Below are 22,656 nucleotides of genomic sequence, written 5' to 3'. Positions count from 1 at the left end.
GTGAACATCACACTGTTAACATTCAAGTTTATAATACAACCTGTCATTTATAGTGTCATTTTGTTTGTACTTACATGTTCCTAAATGTTGATACAGTGGAGGAAGACACCACCATGGGGGAACAATGGAGTAACATTTGAGCATTTTAGAGGGAAGCAGAAATGAATTATTGCGTACAGCACTGAGAAACAATACAGAAGTCTTTATAAGTATCACTCAATAGCATTGATAACCTGTGGAACATTTTGGAATGATGGATTTCACAGCAAAACAAACAAACAAACAAACAAGAATATCCCCATAACTTAATTTAACAAAAATCCGAAAAGTGGGCAAAAAAAAAGGCTTCCGCCATTTGATTCCCTTTCAAAATAAAAGTACAGTAAGCTTTGTTATATTGTGTGACTTTACTGTCACACTGGAAGAAGAAATAATACTAGTTTATGCAAATCAGATTCCAATTCCAAAGTTGGGATGCAAAATGTAAATAAAAAGCGTCAAATTCAAAATGAGTGTATATTTACAAGAAATATATAATATATATAATATAATAATATATGTCAAAAAGGATATACAAATCAATACATTGTGTTTTATTTATGTTTTAGAGTGTAACAACTTTTTGGAAGTTGCATCTTTCAATTTGCTCTGATGTGGTTGTATATTTCTGATGGATTTAGTGCTGTAGTACTATTGATTGACCAAAAGATGGTCAAAAGTCTGTGGACACCAGAACATTACACTCATGTGATACCTGTAAACATCTCGTCCCTCTGTGATGACTTTCCACCTGATTTTGAAGCCTGGCTGCTGTGAAGTCAGACCCACTGATGTTGGCCGATAAGGTCTGGCTCACAAACATGTTTACTTCAACAGCCAGTGGTGTTGGATGGGGTTGATGTCAGAGCTCTGCGCAGGCCAGTAAAGATCAGCCCAGCCACACCTTTACAGACCTGACTTTGTGCATGAAGGGACAAGTCGAAACAGGAAATAGCAAAACACAATCTGCTGCCACAAAGTTGATCCTAGTTCTGGTGACATTATTTATTAATCGGATGTACTGAACTACAATCACTGTTATATATTTAGTGCTCTCTGGGAAAAACACGTCTTGCGGTGATAATACTGATTTTCCCAATAATCAGAAACACAGCAAATTGCTACTTCAGTGCCACTAATAACAGTTATTACCAATCAAAAAGTAAGTTGCTATCTTTGTTGTATCATCACCTCTTGGAGATGGAAGCTGAATTATCCAAAAATGGCACCCTACCTCTGTCACTCTGACTTATTTTCAACAGAGTTAGTCATCATCTTCCCACTACTGCGTCTTCAGTGACAAAATGACAGTTTAATTCACTTCCCACTTCTCGGATTCTCACTACTTTGGATTTACAACACGGTATATGAACTTTACACACGAGTGCTGTTCGAGAGGAAGTCACGAGAGAAGAACTTTATACATAGTAAAAATAAAAGGTGAGAAAGTCACTTATTTCACTATAAATTAATATAGCACTAAGTCTTAATAATCTGCGGATAACCTTGTTAGTTTGTGTTCCTTCAGTTTGTCAACTTTTGTCAAAGTTGAGCCCTTGCTGCCACCTCTACCTCCCCATCTTTCCTCCTTTCCTCCCCAGTCCCACCTCCTCTCTCCTCCTTAACATAACGTCTCCTGATCCCAATCAAACCCCCCACACCACCACCACCTCACCTCCTCCCTCCCCTTTGCATTCCTCCCTGCTGATGTCAGACTTTAAATGAACCACTGTGAGTGTGTGTTGTGTGTGTTGTGTGTGTGTGTGTGTGTGTGTGTGCACATGTTCATGTGTGCTAAAGGGTCAGGCTTGGTTGCCAGGACGATAGGCCCTCCAACAGCTTTCTGCTCCGACGCTTTGAGCCCCGAGCCCTCCTCAAAGCATCATGGGAAAACAATTAAAACCTCCTCCAAATCTCTCTTGCTCTCCTTCTCCTTCTTTCTGTCTTTGTCCTTCTATCTCTCTTCCGCTCTTCAACTCTCCATCCCACCCTCTCCATCTCTCTCTCTCTCTCTTTCAGATAATCTTCACTCATGCTTGAGTTTCTGCCTGAATTGGAAATAACTTTTTTAAACAAGAATTTTCCTTCTATTTTCCACCTGAGATGTCTCTTATAGGGGGGACAGCAGGGGGGCTTTATTCTAAACACTATAGTCTGGAGGCTGTGTGTGAGTGTGTGCTTGTCTGGATATTTTCTTTGTCTAATATTCAGTGTGAAGTGAAACAAACCCCAACTCAGTTATTTGATGATGCTTTAATGATTTTGCCAGTAGATGTTCACTAACAAAAACCAAACGTTTAACTAACTGCTGTTCATTTTTAGTAAGACTCCACTGCTATCCCGAGGAGGGATTTAAGTGGTTAAAATTAGCTGAAATATATAAGTGGGTCACAGATGTATGAACAGAACTGGACACGTTCGAAGATGGCGCCCCAATTATTCCAGTGAATGATCTTCTATTACACTGAAAAAGTTTTCCAGACTTCCATAGGTTAGGGCCAATATTACATTATAATCACAGTCCTTCTTAACCACCTGACTTCCCTTATTTCTTCTCAATACTACAATTTGTAACTTTTTGACTTTTCTGTTGGACCTAATTGTTCATATTGTGATAATACAAAGAGACATTCCTTTCTAGAAATTGAAGGATATCTGGGCCCAAGCAGTGACCATAATAACAAAATCACTACATAGCCCAGCACTCTTCCAGGCGGCTTATACATACTGTGGTTCAAGGAAAAGTAAAAACACACTATTATTGTTGTATTAAATCACAAGGATTCATTGTAAACTGTACGACCAAACCAAGGATGTTCCAATTATTTGGTTATGTGAGTTTTTAATTTACCACGTTTGTGAAGGTTCAAACACTGTTGGTTCAAACAATTTAAATCTGATTTGTCTTTGACCTTCTCTACACATGCTGGGATAAACTACAGACCCTGAACAGGAATTAGTTGGAGTGATTTTTATAAAGAATTCCAGGCAGGTAATTGGAAAAGTCTGACTAAATGTTCTCATCATCTTTGCCTTTGCAGCACTAACTCACCATCTTCAATAACAGAATACAAGTTGTGTGTTATAATAATGCTTTATGATAATCACCATAGAGGTTGCGTTCACTGCAGAGATTGAAAAGAGGTCAACTTACTTTTTTTCAGATTGCTGTTCACAGGGACTCATGGCTCCGTTGTCTTATGAAAGCACCAAGTTTGCACTCTACATGATGCTGCCAACAGTAACCCAAAGACTATAGGTCACATGAATCAAAAATAAAACAGTGAAACTCAACCTGGTCCCTCATTGTTTGCCACTGTAGTGTCAGTTATACACAAATAAGATATATGTTAATTTATTTCAGGCCTGACCAGTGAAATTAATTTGATTTTCATAAAGAGTCAAAGTGAAATTGAAAGCATGCAAGCGAGAGCAGTGTCCTTTGTGTGTGTGTGTGTGTGTGTGTGTGTGTGTGTGTGTTGTGTTTTTCAACACACTCGGAAATGCTGAATGCTAAAGTGCCTCCTCACCCCCCCCCCCCCCCCAGCCCCCTCCATTCATTTTCCTTTTGGCTGACAACAGCTCTGCAAAGCTGCATGTAAACAAAAGGTGACTTGTCAATGAGAGAACACAGTGTAAAAGGCGTGAAAACTGTCTAAATCACAGATAAAGACAGTGAAAATGTTGAAAAGAATGATCCAAAGACTGCCTGTATGTTTGTTTCAGGAGTTTCAAGAGTTTTCTCCAGCACCATACATGTACCATGAGAAGAACAGGTTAAAAAATGACCCACTCTGTCTGTAGATATCAGTAAAATGAACTTAAGAATTCTTATTTCTAATGAAAACATACTAATGAATATTATATTGTATTTCTGCCATATTCTGTAAATAGATCCCCCTAAATCTGACACGCTTTTACAGGATAATTCTGCCCTATAGCAACACCATTACAACATTACATTTCTTCTTAAAGTGCTTCCAATCATCTGGCTGAACTGTCTTTACTTTTTTACACCTCGCCTGATCTTCTGACTGCTCATGTTTCTTCACCCATCAGACCTTATTGTAGCAGTGTTATCATTCTTGTAGTTCTCGGCTGCCACAGTTCAAACAGAGAAGCAGGGAACATGAGGGATTGAACCCCAATGCAGACAACTAAAGGCAGCGCGTATGCAGTTCAAATGATTTAATTAAACAAGATTCAATAAACAAAGCTGTCTGCCAGGGAACTGGCGAGAAACAAAAGTCCATGTGGCAGGCAAGGTTCAGAAAGCAAGGCAAAAATCCAAACAACACCAGAACAAAGCACTATCTGAGCGCTTGAACATAGATGAACGAAGATGGACTGGCCCTGAGACAAGGGAACACAAAGACTAAATATAATGAGGGCAGGATGACGAGACACAGGTGAAAACTAATTATGGCAAAGCAGAAAACTGGATGGAAACACAAAAGGCAGGAAGTAAATTCACAGACATGAGATAAGGGGAGTAATACAAAATAAAACAGGAAACACTAAACATGAAACCCAAGGCCATAACACTTAATTGACTTAGAAAAAAGATGGTCTACAAAAATTCTGTAAATGAATATATGGGAACCAAATCAGGTCAAAACTGGCAATGGTTATTTCTCCAGAATCATTTTGTAGGTGTCATCACATCTTCCACCTACAGTAAGGTCCTGACCCAGTCTTAGGAGTTTGTACTGGTGAGAATCACTGTACTGTACCTCGCAGTCTTCTGTGATACTAACTCTTCTAGATCTGACAGGGTCTTTGTGTACTTTTCTGCATTGTCATTTTCATAAATGCCACCACTAACACATCATCTGCTTCCCAGCTTATTATCTCCACATGTACTTTACAAATTCAATTAGGCCCTTCTTTCCATCTTGTTACATTTCCTCAACAGCTGAAATAATTTTTGGAGCTGCAGTAATTTACTACACAACATTAACATTTTCTGTCGTGAGCCGTCACGTCTTCGTCTCTCTGACAAACTTACTGAAGTCATAGATAATTCATTTGATTCTAAATTACAGCTTTCCATCGTGCCGCGCGCCCCTCTTGCAGGGGTTTGTTGTGACAAGCGGGCGCGCCGCTCGTCTCCAACCGTGATTTCTGTCGGCCCTGATGACAAAGATATCATGCAGCGCGTCTTTAAACATGACGCTGACATGTAGCACTTATCCACTCACTCAGAGAGAACACGACAGCATTGCTCCTCGTGACACCTCCCTCATTTCCCATGATGCACATGTAAGGGGTCGCCTCCGCATGACGATTAGTAATAATAAGAGTTCTTGAAAAATTTGGGATGTACTTTATTTTAGTGGGGGTTTTTATTCCAAGAGGGGAATGGGGTGGGGGAGCTGGAAGGGGACAAAAGCTGCCAAAGAGCTATTGTGTCTCAATAAAATGAGACATTTCTTCTATTGTGTTTGAATGAGTCAGTTATGATGGCAGTAATGTTGTATAAAGGAAGACGTTTATTTAATTCTGATTCCGGTCTAAATTTGCATCTGAAACAATGAAAAAGCTTCATTTGATGTGTTTGTCTTGGGTGACTGGAAGCTGAGGGCAGAGGAGAGGAGAGGACTAGAAAGGGGAGAAAAAAACAGAGGAAAGGGAAAGAAAGGAGAGCAATGAACGAAGAGGATACGGTGGGAGAAAAGAGAGTAGGAGAGAAAAAGAGGCAAAAGAGAAAAATAAGAGACGAAGATGAAAAGGGAAGTAAAGGGAACGGTGAGTGAGAGATGAGGTCAAAGGAGCACAGATGAAAGCAAGAGATGATATAAATAAATAAATTTAATGCTGCTGTGCTGCTTTTTTTTTTACATGAAAATTGAAAGTTTCATCTTATCTCACACATTGTGTTGGGACACACAATAATCTATTGAGCTAATATTCATGGAAAAGACTTTTTCTTGCCAACCTAGCTGCTAAAAAGATTCTTTATTTTCATTGTGTGTCACATGAAAAAGAAAGATTTTGCAGTTGTTTCTATGAATACCATAAAGGCTGTGTGAGACGGTAAGGATGTCAAGTGCTGGTGTGTGGGTTGGAAATGAGCGCAGATTTCCTGCCACACCTCATGAATGCTTCTGTTTCGGAGTTGATCGACATATCTTTGACGTCAGTTTCTTTCACAGGTCAGTGATCTTTACTGTTTACAACCAAACTTTGAACACTTCAGATGGCCTTCTGGAAGGTCGCTCCACTGACAGAAAGGTTATTTTACACTTTGATCGTTAATTTTTTCCATGCACTCATTGTTTGAGTCACTTAAGGTGACATTTGAAGTGTTCTTCAGGTCTGTACTTCTGGACTGACTTTACACCTCTCTGACAAGGTCATATTTCATTTCATCATTCAGCAAATCTTCTTGAAACTTTTTGTTGTGATGTATCAGTAACCTCCACAGACCTTGTTCCGTGTCAGCAGAGTGACATTTGACATATTGATGATTGTGTATGGTGTCAAGTTTTCCTTTTCTTAGAGTTGGATATAGTGTAGAGAAATATGAGATAATTTTTAGATAACAACTCACCCACTTTCACTTGCAGCAAGATTTACCTCCAGTAACAGCACCGCCAAGACTTTAAATCAGCCGCATAGCTGCAGGTGCAGCCATCACAATCATGGAAATGTATGCAAACTTAACTTCTACTTGAACACATTTTGAAAGCCACATGTAAAAATCCCTTCAGTTTGCACATGCTTCATTTCCTTATTACCTAAGTCAAATGGGGATCACCTGAAGTTCAAGGTTTTATCTGAGACAAGTTTATTTGGTACACATGCAGTGTACTGTTTTATAGAGTGATTAAATTCATTAAATAATAATGTACAAATGAAATCCTAGTTTCTCATCAGGCTGTCAGAGGAATGAAGACCATGATTATTGTATCATGATTTTTTATGTTTAGTCCAACAAGTCACTTCAGAATTGATGTTTTATCATTTGAATATTCATCTGATGCCAAAAAAGGCTAAAAGGCAGCTCAACAAATCGTTAAACTGTGAATGGGAACTATGTTAAATGAACTAATATGCAACAAACCGTTGGCAGTCAGAACAGGTGGAACAGGAAGAACCAACAAGGATTAAATCTGCAACCTTTGTATCAAATGCATAGTGCTACAAATAGTACACAATGTTCTATGAGCTAAATTTAGTATTTGGAGTTGGTACACAAGGAATAAATCAGAACATTAAATTGGAGCTGATATAAAAATCATATGTTACCAGGGGTTCATTAAACGGGATATTTTTTATATCTCAAAGACATTCCAGATATGATGGCAGTGTGCAAAACTGCCGCCAATGGCAATAAAATCTTTCTGTAAGTGCACTCTCCTGGCTCTGCTGCTTGGTAATGGACTCTTTTCATGGCAGACATGTTGACTTGTCAAAGCACAGAAAGCACAGGTGTAATTAATAACATTAATGATGCTCACTCGCTGACATGGATTGTACTGGGACACTTAATGGAATGGAGCCACCATTAATGTTATTATTTACACCTGTGGTTTCTGCCTTGACACGTCAAAATGTCTGCTGTGAAAAGGGTCTTTAAGTCCAGTCCTCGCAATTTTACATTTTCAAATCCATCCATCCACCCATCCACCCATCCATCCACCCATCCATCCATCCATCCACCCATCCATCTATGCTCTGTAATCACTTATCCTTATCAAGTTCGCTGGGTGCTGCAGACTGCTGAAAACACCCTGGCAAAGTTGGCAAATAAAATACTATTTATTCTATGAAGCGATGTGCATCCATAATGCCCAGCATGCACAGGTAACTAACGTTTTAGATTTAATATTTTATCAATAATCAATGTCAATCTATTGCTTTCCATCTACTATAAGAGTTACAGTATAACTAGATAATCATTGTCTTCTTTTAAAATGATGTAGGAATGCCATCTCCTGCAGAGTTTAATTTTGTGTACATACATATGAACATATGATCACGTGTGACAAGGTTATCTTTTATGCTGGCATTTACCAAACATAATAAATCCCTCTCATTTTTGTCACAGGCACAAAATCACAGACCAATGCTGTGTCTCACTTCTCATACTGCCATTCTCACACTTGCTACTTTGAGTTTCCTCTGTCTGTGAATACTGTGCATACCTGGATGGTGTGTGGAACGCTGGACAATTCTCAACCTTATTGTTTTACCATTTGGCTATGTAAAGGAAGGGGAGGGACCACTGGCCATTGAGCCAAAGAAGCTGCCGAAGCTGAAGGGGTTGTCGATTGATTGTTGTGAAAACCGCATCATAAGAAGAAGAAGCAGTAAAACAAAAGTATCTGAATTGAGACACAGCTCAAGATTAGCACTCCGAGCTAACAATAGCACAACAACTGTTATTAGCTGAAATTAAAGTTGGAGAGAAGTTTACCTGATAACTACAATTTACTCCTTTTTTGTCTATTTTCATAATCAGAGGGACAGTTCTGCTTCATCCTCTCACTTAATTTGGAAACCTTGACTTTGACCTGAGGTGGCCCTTACCCAAGACAGCCTCAGCCCAACATAACTCCTGTTATGCGGATTTACAATAGTGATTTATCTTACATTGTAGAGGAGAGTGGAAAATACACACATTTTCTTATACTTTCACTCTACTGATTTTCTTTGCTGCAACATTTTCTACAAATCGAAGGACACGAAAAGAAGACGAACAGAAAGAAAGAGTCAGACAGACAAGGATGAGGACTGAAAAACAGACTTGAGACTGGGAGACCTTGGAGGAATTCTGGTTGACCTTCGCCTTGTGCGAATTAGTCTGGAGACCAGCCGGCTGGTGTAGCCTGAGGCCACACACACTACCACACACACACACACATACACTCAGATAGAGAGAGAGAGAGAGATGTCAAAGAACCCAGTGTGTCTCAGAGACCAAAGGACACATTACATGTTTGCTGCATTCCCCAAAAATGATTTGTGTGTATGTGTGTGTGTGAGACCTCTTGGCCAGGACTTGAGTGCTTCTGTCAGCTTTAACTGTCTCCAAAAGCACACGACTGTTTCATTAAAGAAAGACAGAGAGATAGACACACACATCTCCCCCGCCCTTCTCTCTCTCCCTGGCTTTCCATGTTGTCTTTATCTCGCTCTCCCCTCTCTTTCTGTCGCTGCATCTCTCTTTCTCCTCCTAACTGCTGTTTTGACAGCCATCATGGGCGTGGCTACACGAACCTGCAGCAGAAATTTGTCTGTCGGTCAGTCTGTCTGTCTGTTTGTCAAATTTTCGGCTGATAAATTGTCGGGGAGAGGGTGCGATGACGCCTTGGACTCACCCAAATTCTCCTTTCAGCGTCTCTCTCTCTCTCTCTCTCTCTCTCTCTCTCTCTCTGCTCACCTACTTTTCAATCTCTCCGACATGCATTAAAAGCAACTGAAGGGAAGAGCCACAATTTGAAAGATAAGAATTTTCATTTGAATATGAATACTAGAGGGTTTCATTCATGTGTGTGTGTGTGTGTGTGTGTGTGTGTGTGTGTGTGCGTGTGCGTGTCCGGTGTGCAGCAGGTATATTTTGGTTTGCTGGGAATGGTTTTTACTTGAGTTCAGCTTTTGTATCAGTCGGACATCTTCAGCCTATCAGAACAAGTCTGGATGTTGTTGTCAGGTTAAGTGTTTATTCCAGCACCGTGCCCATAATCTTTGTCTGCCAGGATGTCAAGGTGATGATGGAAAGACGTGTCCATGAAACATGACTCCAAATGAATGCTAATGTTGCTCTGTATCCGCAGGATGTGTAAATAGACATCTGTTTGCTACTTTACAAGGTGAAAATATGTCAGCGTGTTGTGTTTACAGTTTGTATCCAGAAAAATATCTATTAATTTTGCTTAAAAACTGACCTCAACCCTGAAACAGATTCTGGCCTGCAGTTATTTTTTCCATTTTCCTATGAGGGATAAAGCATGAAACTGTTAACTGTTAAATTGGGTGGTAAAGCTCAACAAGTTCAGCGGTCATTCATTACTGCTTAGATCGCCCTCTGTGTGAACCACGGATCACTCGAAAAAACCAACATGTAAAGTTCTTTTTAGCAAACTTTGAAGGAAAAGTAATCAAACTTCTCTTTAACATAGTTCTAATAATTAATTCCTATCTTGAGAAAGTGTACACCTTTGGCCTACTTTTTACTGAATCAAGTGCCAAAATATACTGATGTTTCTACTCACATCATTCACCAAAATTCAGATCCATGAATCTTTTTGATTTCCAAAATCGCTTTGGTGGATCATCTTTCACACGTTTCCACCTGTCATGTCAACAACATGTTTTTGAAAGCATGAAAACTTGAGATATGGAAATTATGTCCACCTGTGCAACAGAAACTAGCAATGAAATATAATTCTCTTCTCCTCAGCACCACATCTGTATCCTCCCACCTTCCCCTCTGTTCATCAGCCCTCTCCATTAGAGCTAAAGGTGTTGGGCTTCTGTCTATATTCTCCACATTGAGATGTGTCTCTGCTGATTAATTGCTGTCTGATCGCTGCTGTTGCTGCTCCCTGCTAATTTCTCTCTCCCTGGGTTTTTACAGCCTGCGGCGGCCTGGGTGTGAGGGTTTCTAGCAGTAATTGTGCGGTATTTGTTGCTAATAGGATAATAATTGGAGCAGGTGCAGATAGCTGGGTGGTTATTGGGCCTGGTGAGGGAAGATGGAGTTTGGCACCATGCCAGGGACGCCCGCTGTGCAGCACGAGGACGCAGACACGTAAAAACACACTTTAAAAACCAGAGTGCCACAGAGGGAGGGCAATTATTATCCTCTGCTTTTTTTTTTTAATCTTCCCCATCCAGCTCAGTTTGTCTCTCTGGAAACCTTGTACTTCTTTTCACGATTCTGTGTTTTTATTCTTTTGCCTGTTACTTTACCTTTCTCTATGTGTCTGCTGTTTCCTCTCTTTCATCTGTTTATAGTTTTTTTTTATATGACCTCTGACACTTGTGTTTTTCCTCTTCCTTTCTCATTTTTACAGTTAAAAACTCCATCTCATCCTGATGCGAGTTGTTTTTTTCTTGTGGATAAGGATGGGAGTCAGAAATATGATCTGAAAATAATTTACAAGACTTCATTTGGAAACGTTCTGAAATAAGTCATGAGAAGCAAATATTTCATTGATTTAATTTGGAAAGTATTGTTTGGTCAGATTTGAACACTGTTGTCATAGCGACATAGAGACTGTTGTGGAGAAATTGCTGAAGTCAAAGGTCAATGGTGAGGTCAGAACGAAGAAAGTGTTCAGGAGCCTCTGATGTCTCATGCTGTATTATTTATTGACGCTTGGCCAAGAAGAATTAGAGACACTCTCAAAGTTCATCAGAAGTGCCCGAGTAGGTCTCGCATTCTGCCGAACTCATCCTGGTGGATAAACTTTAAACCCAAAGATAACACCACAAATACTATATTAGTCAAAGAGAATGTCTTTACCCTTGCAGGTGTTATTGTCAACATATTCTAGTCTGGAAACACAGATGTCTGTTTACACAGATTGGAACGTCAACGGCCAGCTATCTATTATGACTAGGAAAGCAGCAATAGGCCTCTTCGACCCCGGCCACCACAGTGTTGAGATATGGTGGCACCTAGTCAAAGACAAACAATTAATACTGAGACCTCAAGGCCCACACGTGACCATGTGTAGCCCAAGGATAGAAAATTCCATACCAGAGACCACATGATAATAACTATATAGAAGCTGAGAAACTCCAACTGTAGAGGAAGGCCATGTGCTGTAGTTGAGACAACAAGCAAGTTTGACCTTGTGTTGAGATATTTTGCCGAGCCACTGTTTCCAAGGTAAAGAATAAAAATATCAGCATTCTAGTTTACCACTCACAGGCAGCTGCAGTATTGATTGCACTTTGTTGTCTTTATTCCAGATATCATAGATGGTATGTGTATAATAAATCGCCAGACAGTAGTTTACACGAATCCAACCAATGGCAATGTAAGCACTTACACCCTATAGGGACCTCAAAGCATTTCATGTTAAGAAAAATCGTGAATCACCTTGCAGATTTGGATTGTTGTGGTTATTTTACTTCATAGATTCATTGTCACTAAGGTCACATCATTTTTGATATGCACAATAGTAAAAAAAGAAAATAATACCTGTCCACTTGTCCAAGGTGTACCTCCCGTCTCGCTCAAAGGCAACTAGGATGGGCTCCAGCACCCTGCGACCCTGATAAGGATAAGACAAATGAATGAAGAGCTCAGCAGCTATTTCTCTGCAACAGCTAATAATAATTGTTTTTGTTAGTAAGCTTTTACTAACAACTACTTATTCCACAGCTGACAGTGACATTCCCTTGTCTCTACAGGACCAATGTGTAGAATTGGCACCTAGTAGTGCTGTTGCTGATTGCAATACCCTACCCGTCTCACCTTCTCCTTTCTAGCCTGAGTTGAGTTAAAAACATGCGAAAAACATGTTTAGAGCAAATATTTTGTTTGTTCTCTCTGGGCTACAGTAGAAACATGGTGGTTAAAACAGTGGACTCCATAAAGGTGAGGTTCTGCGGCGTCTGTAAAATCTATAAAAGGCTCATTCTAAGGTAACAAAAGCGCAATAATTCTTGATTTCAGGTGACTATACACAAATAAAAACTTAGTTATGAACATTTATATTCCCTAAATCCTACACACTGGACCTTAAAGAAGAGCTCAGATAAAAAAACTATTCAATCTTAGTCACAGAGAAGACTCAATAATCAGTTTAGAATAAGTATTTAGTGTTTAGATTTGCTCTGTAACAAACCTGCATAGTCCTGCATATGTGTAATAAAGTATTGAAGCGCATATATCACTATAGAGTATAAAGGTGGGTTATAATATCATCATTGGGATTCTCTTACAGTATTGTGCTAACCTGCAGACATTTAAGTATCTTCTAAACCTCTACATCCCCTCATGGTTCTACATATAGCGAACCTTCAATACTAATAGAAATAAACTATGTGTGGTATTGAAACAGAATATTGCTGCTGTTGCAGTCTAAAAAGTTGGATTTTTCGAATTTCATTGTCACAGTAACAGGCATGCACCTGCTATTCAACTTATTTACTGTCCTATTTCTACTTCAAGGTCTCCTGGAATGCAAAATGAAAAAATGGAGAGGAAACTGACTTTGTTTAATTTACAACATGGGTGAAAAAAATCCATCTGTGAAAGTGCTGAGTAACACCTCTAACCCTCCAAACCAGGCAAAGCTGCAGTTATGATTAAAGCGAGAAATGTCTCCTCTCTAAGGTCACGCTTTCGGAAAGCAAGCCGCCATATTTGGGCAGCAACAGTATTGTTGTGATCACCCCTCCCTCATTCCCCTCTGAGACTTCTCAGCCTTGAATATGGTGATGATATTAATACTAATCGTAATATAGCCGGCAATAGATATAGGCTTTGCCGCTTTGAACTGTAAATGGGTTGTGTTTGGGGGAAAGAGAGGCGATTAAGAGCTGCGAGACGGTATAAGATGGTAAATCTGGGGAAGCAGAGGAGTTCCAGCCCCCCCACCATAAACAAATAATCCAGCGTTGCTTCTCAAACCCCCCTTTGCCATCTCAAATCAGTTTGGATTAGGACAGAATACAGGGATGTTCCCTTTAATGTCACACAGAGACAGAGAGAGAGGGTGCATCTTCCTCTTCCTCGTATACACCCCCCCCCCCCCTCCTCTCCACCAGCCTCTCTGCGGTGCGCAGTGTTTAGCCCTGCTTAGCCAAATGAGCTCCTGATAAATGCAGCGCTGAGCCCGTCTGCTGAGGAGTCGCTTATAATTGGAGGGCTTTCTCCTTCGGTTTAGAGAGGAAAGTATTAATGAAGGGGTGGGGTGGAAGGTGTGTGTCGAGGGTGTAGGGTGTGTGTGTGTGTGTGTGTGTGTGCGTGCATGCGTGAGTGTGTTTGCAAGGTGGAGTGAGTGAGTGGGTAAGTGGGTGACTGTGTGTGTGTGGAAGGTGGGGTGCATGAGAGTGAGCAGTGTAGGTGGATGCTGTGTATTTATACTTTGTGTGCATGCTTTGCATATACTGTGAATCATACATACGTGTGTGTTTCTACCTGTGCCTCCTTCATATGGAAATGTGGCACCATGCGGCGCGCAAACCAAACACTTTTTATTTTTTATGAACCTGTCGTTATCATTTTTTCTTTTCCGCTCCTCTTCTCTCTCTCCTCTTTAATCCTGCTTGCTACCTGCAGTGAGAAGCAGCTTTGTGCCTCAATAATAGGGGAATCTATATGTCTATAGATATGGCTCATTTTGGTGTTTTAGCTTGCATGCTTTAAACACCCTCTCGCTGATTGTATTCCTCATCCGTCTTCCTTTCTAACTGTAGCTCAAAAAGAAGAAAAAAAGAAACACAAAAAAAAAGACGAAGAGGGCCGCCTTGTTTGTCCACCCGGGTAATTAATTTTCTTCCTAATAGAAATTTTGACCAGTATGTGTTTGTGTTTGTTGTCCGCAATGCACAAGTGTGAAGGCGTTAATTTAAACTGCCGTTGGCATGTCGATAACAAGATCAGAAAGAGTAAAGAGAGGTCCACCCTATAATGTCAGGCCTTATCACCGAATTGGCTGACAGAGTTTGAGCTCTGACAGAGCAGTGTGATGGATGACAAACCGATGGATGTGTGTGTGAGAGAGGCAGAGATTGAGCGAGGTGTTGGGGAGCCGCGAGGACTTATCACCGATCTGTGGTCATCGACAGGAGGGTACTTGTTGATGATCCTGTTTACCCTACAGCAGCATTGACAGATGTTATGATGGATTGGCTTGTATACTGTGATATACAGTGTGTACGTATCCTCACACGCCTCCTCAGTTCCTGTTGTGTTCTGTCTCAGAACATACTGTCTTGGTCTTGTTTTGTTGTTTGAAGGTCAGCGCCACACTGACTCAGAGCTGAAATGAACCTCGCCTCTATCAGTTGTGCTTAAAATTTTACTTATTTTAAATTGCTTATTGTGTCACTCCAGAATATAAAAAATATAAAGTTTCTGCAGCTTCTGCTACCAGCGTGCAGCTGAGTGAGTTTCACCTACTGATTTTTATCGTTTAGAAAGTATCCACAATGAAATAAGAAAATAAGTTTCAGTTTTGCATTTTCACTCTCCAACACCACATTCTCTATCCCAACAAAAGCCTCCTCCTTAGTTTAAATTATTCATTGCTCATTTATGGATTTTGCATGGTAAGATATTGAGAGCAAGAGGTCACACCTGAACCACACTCAAGTAAATGTGCTTTGAACAAGTTCTCAGTATTTGAGAAGAAATCAGTCGGTGGAAACTGGACCAGATCCATGATCCATGTTTCACCTCTCAGCCAAAAGGATTCTTTTAAATTACATTTAAGTGAGACACAGATTACAGCAGAATATCGGAGAGAGCCCAAAGCCTTAAAGCCTGTGAGCAAATTTACTGAATGCTAAAAAGACAGGACAGAAACAGGAACACAAGTCTTAGAATATTTAGTATAAAAGTACAAATCAAATATAAACTTCTCCGTGCATGTTATTTGACCAGTTCAAACTAAATACAAAACCAAAAATGAGCTAAAACTCCACCCTAACAAAGCTTTATCCTTTCTCTTTCATGTCTCTGCGGTATTCTTTGGTAAAAGGCATCAGAGGCTGGCTTAACTGGTTGTTAGCAAGCACAAGTGTTTGCTTTACTGATGTCATCTCACAGGATTTCAGTTTTCAAGTGCTGCTTTGTTTTCTACTTCTGAAATTTAACTGAAATCCTGTTTGTAGTTTTAGAGTGCCTGGAGTATAATCTAGTTTACATTTCAGACTTTTTTTTGTTCTGTTGAAAAAATTACATGCAGCACAACCGCACCTGAAAAGCATCTTAAGAAATACTGAAATTATTCAGTCACCATCAGATTTTAAATTCTATAGAGCTACAGACTCTACATTCATACTATCAACAGATGATACCCACAACATTGTCAATATTTAATTACATGAAATATTGCTCACACATGTTGAAGTTGTCTGTGGGAGTTGAGGAGTTACTCCTATTAAGCTTTCTGTATCTTTCTAGGCCTTTATGGACAGACTACAGATCAGGAAAGACTAATATAGTAGATACGGAGGGAAGAAGTGATGTAAAGTAAAGCAGATTTATATCCGTTCTTAGGGATGATAGGGGGCTAAGTATAGACGATCACATTTAAATGTCCTGAGGTTTGCCATAGCCTTGCTAATGTAGGCCTTGAGAAGGTGAATATCACTTCACATATGACATGTACAGGCTGTGTTAGCTGGGGACTCCCTTTACCTAATTCTTTATTGAATTATCAATAACTGAAAATGTATCAGCTCCAGTTATGAATACTTAAAATGATACTTTTTTTTATTTGCAGATTTACAGTAGTTTGAAACTGTGTTATCCAATGAAGTCTAGTAACTGGTAATCTTTTTTTTAATAAAACATGTACATTAGAAAAATGTACATACCTGAAAGATGATACGAGAGATCCAACAGGACATGACCTGGGGTAGTGATCTCCACATAGTTTCAGGAGAGATATAATTAGCCATCTGTCAATCAGTGGGCACAATGTGACTAATCAGGATTTACAAACTTTTGGTCATCTGGCTCTTTTCTGAAAAAGTCATAGTATTAAACATAGTATTAATACATGATATGAGTTTGAACTGTCAGAATCAAGACATATAAGAGAGGTGAAAATAGGCAGCTAGCAGCTTGATTTATTAAAATCCTTAAGATAGTGCTGGCCTTCACTTGGCTTAGCACCTGAGAAATCCCAGCCTAATGTATGAAAGCTCTGAATCCAGAAACTGACAAGAGCTGAACTGGCGATGGCTGGCTGCAGGGGTATCTGAGATAGAGGGGGACCTTAATGCTTAGTACCTGAAAATCCTGCTCTAATGATATTCAATACAGAGACAGTAGGCCATTCACTGCCTACAGTGTAAAAAGAAATTGTCCAATGCCAAGACATCAACGCTCCATTAAACAGCCTTGTTAGAACAATCTGAAACAGATTGTGTCATGGCAAATGGAAGTTGAAAATGTAAACTTAATAAAAACTGTAAAACATGATTACTTCTGATTTTCCAGCCCCCTATATTTATAGTTCAAAGGTCGCTTGTCAAGACCTTTGAACAAATGACCAATGCTGGACAGTCGGGAATCTAAACTCTAATATATTAAGTTCCTTGAAAAATAATAAAAGTGTCAGTCATTTTATAACATACCCAAAAATCAACATGTTTACATGGTGAAATGCAACTTAGTAGTAATAGTAGCCATCATAATTATTTCAGCACCAAAAGAGGTGTCCAGATGACATTGTTATAGCGCAACAAAGTCAGTTTAAGGGGGAGGTTGGCGTGAATGGATGGGTCAACAAAACATCAGAAGACTGTTCACTTCTCATTTCAAGCAGTCAACACTGACTTTTCCTGGTGCATTTTATCAATTTAATTTTTAGGATAAAATCCTTCCTGTCATTGACATGTTTATATCTACCTCCACTCACAAAACAAAATGCAATTTCTGTCAAACTCCCTATCCCAGCTGACCAGCTCTAGGTGCTGAGATGACAACATGCCAGAAAGAGGAGTTGAATGTGTGTGTGTGTGTGTGTGTGTGAGAGAGAAAGCAAGTAACAAGGTCATGTTCATAATGCCAAGCTGGTAAGGAGAGAGTGTTACCCTGACAGGAAGCTGACCCCAAGAAAAGAAAGAGCCACCTACAGAAAAAGCCACTGTATGGGAAATAAAAAGGGAAAGACAAAATTAAACGTGACAAACGGGAGAAAGAAACATCCTCTGCTGCGATGCGTCGCTCATCGACGCTCACAATAAGGTCTAGGCTGTCTTTTTGTTGATTTCTCTGTCCCTCCTCTTTTTCTCTGTTTTCAGCGCTAATTTGATTTCTGGAAATCAGGGTTTTGTCTCGTCAAGTGACTGACAGTTGCCTTTGCCTTAATGAATGCCGGATGAAAAAAAAAAAAAAAGATTCTGGTGGATAATGCTGCTCTCTCTCTTGTATCGAGCTCCAATAATTAATTCACACACATATCTGCAACATTAATTCCAGAGGAGATAATTAAGAAAATGATTTTGGTATTGTTCTCCGGCATCTATCAAGACAACGCTGCTATCTGTTTTTAGAAAAGCTAGTAGTCACCATTACCGTATCTTTAAAGGGCAGCGATTTTGCGTTTGGTAATTGCATGACGGATTTCAAGCAATGCTATTAATTGAGTGTAGTGAGTATGCATTTATCTCCGTTTTATTCTCATCAAGTGTGTGTCGCTCATGTGTGTGAGTCTGTGAGAGAGAGATAGTGTGTATGTGTGTGTTTAAACAAATAAACTATCTCTGCGTCACATTCATTATCATCTTAAGTCATTTATTTTTCTGCTATCTGGCAGCAAACATTTGTGTGTTGAGTTCTTTGTCAAAGCTACACCATTCAGTCACAGTGTTCGGCTGCTGCGCTGTTTTCATTGTGTCTGTATCTTGTTCATCGTGCTAACGTCAACTGCTAACATGAAAGACAACTTTTTATCAATACAGTCGGGCACCAGGCCAGATATTAAATTAAATGGATTTAGGAAGTGGAGATATGCTTTTTTCCTGCTTTTTCCACAAATTTGGGACATGATTTTAACTTAATGAAATTCAGCAACAGCACCTGAATTGTTGCACTTTTGTATAAATTGACATTGGGCATCATACAGAAGTTGCCACAGTGATAGTATTTGTGAACCGTGTTATTGTGGTCACCCTTTCTCTGAATTAAGATCACATTTTAGTCTTGGTTTCCTGTTTTTCATCCTTTCCTCCTTAGTTAGCTCTATGCGTCTTTATTTTTTCTTTGTTTTAAAGATGCATTAAATGACCTTTTTGAGCACTTGGAGGCTGTGAAACAAGCTGAAAAGAACATTGAACTGATATCACCATGTAAAGTTAACATAAAGACAGATAAAGAGAAAGAGACACACACACAGATTGTGCAGCAGCCAGAATAATAACTATAACTTTTAATGTGAATATGACTAATAGTAATAATGATAATAGTTTTTGAGTTAGACATCAAGAAGCACCATAGCAGCAGGCTCAGCCTATCCCCGACCTGCAAGACGAGATGCTAATGTTCTCTGTTTGCAGAGTGTTGCTGGGCATGTAGTGAGAAGCGGGTTCAAATATTTTTTTTGCGGAGAAAAATTCAACAAAAAAAAATTGAAAAACAACAGATGAGCTTGGTGAGAGTGAATCAAAACAGAAGAGTTTCAGGCTGCAAAACCAAAACATTCAGCTAAAAGACATTAAAACACTAATTAACTGTCTGTTAATTGTCTGTATCACTACGATCAAACCCCATCACATCACACTCGGCCATTGAAGCCACTGTTAGAAATACTGATTAGCGCAGCTTTAAATGACGAGGATACATTTTATTGGTGTTTTCACTTTTTCCACCATCTGCAGAACCAAACACTCTTTCAGTTTGAGGCTGTAAAGCAGATCAGTGTATTTACCCTGTCACAATGTAAGAGCAGTGTGGAGCCCAAAACACATGTTTCTCAGCATACATTGGACCCTCTGTGGTGCTATACACATCAACAACAGTACACATTTATGATGAATATAAGGTGCTGCCCTGAATTCAAAGCAGAAGTTTGCTGTGTGCTACTTCAAGTGATTCTTAACATAAAGAGGTCCTGCTATCTCTTTTAAAAAGTCTCTTGTACTATTGGAAGCAGTTGTGGGTCGTAGAGTTCAGAGTATTTTTCTCCCTCAACAAACAGTTTGTCCCTGTCCATTGTGACAGCTACAAGACCACAGAAGAAGACGGGCTATTGGCTGACAAGAGAAAAAGTCAAGGCAGGCAGAATGTGCCGAGTATCTTGAATGAAAAAGTCTGCGGCTTTTCTGAGACCGGACAATAGGATGGGGGTGTATTCTATCGCAACATGTCACGCCCAGTTTCGTCAACACGTGTTGCTACTGTTGATGTATAGGTGTACATAGAAAATGACAAGGACAGATGTTCTCACGTGGTAAAATGTGTGGTTGGATGTTGCAAAATGAAGATTTTTATCTGAAACACTGGCTCATACAGCCATGAGACTGTCACCATTCAAGAAGACTGGAAGACAGTGTTGAATTTTGCACCCTGAACTACATGGGATGGAGCTGTACTGTATCCTAATTGAAGAAAACACTGATAGTAAATCTTTGTGATTCCAGGCTGAAATCACCTGCATTTGGAATGTAAATTAAAAAGTACATTTCAGATTAATCTAAGTTTAATTTGACCCAGACACCCTGACTTTGAATTTCTCCACTTGCCTATTTTGCGCTCTTTGTAAAGATTCTTTGTAAATAAATCAGATGACCTGTATTTTATCCGTCATTTTTGATCATTCACAGCAGAAATGATTTGCTTTATTCTCTTTTTTTCCACTCTCTTTTGATTCTCCTATTCTGTTTATAGGAATAGGAAAAACGATCCAGCCACTGAGTTAGCTTCGATCTCTTTTTAGAATTGCAAATCTCAAAATTCATTAACAAGTGAATAACTGAAATTGAATATGATTTAACAAATGTTATCAGCCCCAGAAGAATTTGACACATTGCATGAAATACTTAGATGACTTTAGTTTGAAGGAAAGATTGATCAAAGATTCTTTTTGAGTGAATGTACATCAATTCCATTTTATTTCACAACATTTCGGCCTTGTACAGAACATTTACACAAAAGATCTAAGCTGAAAAGAAACTTCTTATGGAGTCTCATCTTCCAGACCTAAAAACTTCTGTTAACAAAGTTTGACCTACCTATTGTAAATAAGCATTTCTGGTGTAAAGTTCAGGTCATATCCTGGTGCAATTCAGTTTCTATAAGCAACGCGCTCTTCAGTGTGTCTGATGGGAAGACAGGTATGGTGTTTGCTGAGGGTCAGAGTTCATGTTTGTAAAGTATGGAGTTACTTTAGCATGCATGCCTGTTCTGTAGATAAGTGTGTGTGAATGTGTCTGAATTCACATTTGTCTCACATGCATGCTCTGCGTGTACGTCAACGTGTACACGTACTCATCATACATGTGTGCGTAAGCGTGTGAAAGCAGGTGTGAGTTATATTTAGTACAAGGTGCGTTCCTTCACTCTGACGTCAGTCAACAAGACAATTGACCAAACCCTGATAACTAATGGCCTGTCAGTCACAGAGCCAAACCCCTCCCTCTTAAGCAATAGCCACCACCTTCTTCAACACCACCTGCCAGAGTGTGCATGCAAGTGGACGTGCTTGTATGTACTGCATTAGTGTGTGTGTGTGTGTGTGTGTGTGTGACTGATCTTTTCTAAACTCCAGTTTTTCTGTTGGACAGCAGGTCAGACAGGCAGGCCCCGATAGGCCACGTACACTGCACAGGTGTATCAGGTGTGTCAGGTGTGTTAGATGCATTTGAAATAAATTTGTTTTTCAAACATCTTAATCAAACATCTAGTGTTTGCGTTGATCAGGTAATAGGATCAAACTATTCCCTTAGAATGCACGTTAAAAAGATGAAGTCAATCTTTTCGTTTCCAGATTCTGATTGTATTCAATTTTATTTACATAGCACCAAATCATAACTTAACATATTGAGCAAGTCTAGACCGTGCTCTTTATAATAGTATTTACAGAGACCAAACAATATCCACTATGAACTATTACCACTAAGTTCCTGGCAACAATGGCAAGAAAAAAAACTTAGTGAACTTCTTAGTGTGAAGCTATTAGAAAACCTGTTATCCAGGCTACTAATTACTCTACAGTGGAAAAAGATACACTGTGGTACAAGTAACTAAAAGGTAGTGAATGACAAATAGGACATTTTAAGAAATAATGATGTGCACGTAGGAGCTTCTTACAGTTAAAAGTAAAATCTGGCAGCAGAATATCATCTCACCAGCATGTGAACACACCACTATGTTTTTCTAAATCAATCCACACTTCCATCTGTGTTACCATGATGAGCTAATATAACTATGATACAAACTAGATCAAGTTTTATGTTCATGTTCTTGCTGATGGATTTATCAGCTGAATTTAACTTTGAAGTAAAGTGAAATAGGAACAGATATTTAAAACACTGGTATGCTTTGTCAAAAAGTAAAGTATGCATGGTTTTGTTGTCAAGGTCATACATAATTACATTTATCTGTTTCACTAGAATTTTAGTGCTGCTGGAGATGAGTAAGTTCTGGATGATTGTATAATTCTGTATAATTGACAAATGAAAAAACATTTTTCCAGATAGAATGGAAGAGAAGATGAGGCTAGTTTCACTGCCCACATCTCTGATTTGTTCAATAATTAAAAAAGATTTATAGGGGCCTTCATTTATAGAATTTTGAATTTCAACTGTTTTGAATTTGAAAGAATGACATACAGAAAACCATGTACATGTAGTTACTCCCAAAACCCTACTTTGATGTGGAAACGGTCTCATCTCTAAGCAATGTTGAGACTTGATGCAAGTGAATTTCCTGCTGATTTGATCAGGGTATTGCAGTTTGGGACGAATATGTACCCA

The sequence above is a fragment of the Larimichthys crocea genome, chromosome XVII, assembly GCF_000972845.2.
Source record: "Larimichthys crocea isolate SSNF chromosome XVII, L_crocea_2.0, whole genome shotgun sequence".
Classification (NCBI taxonomy): Eukaryota; Metazoa; Chordata; class Actinopteri; family Sciaenidae; genus Larimichthys; species Larimichthys crocea.
The sequence above is the reverse complement of the archived record's forward strand: the minus strand, read 5'-3'. Positions refer to the sequence as shown.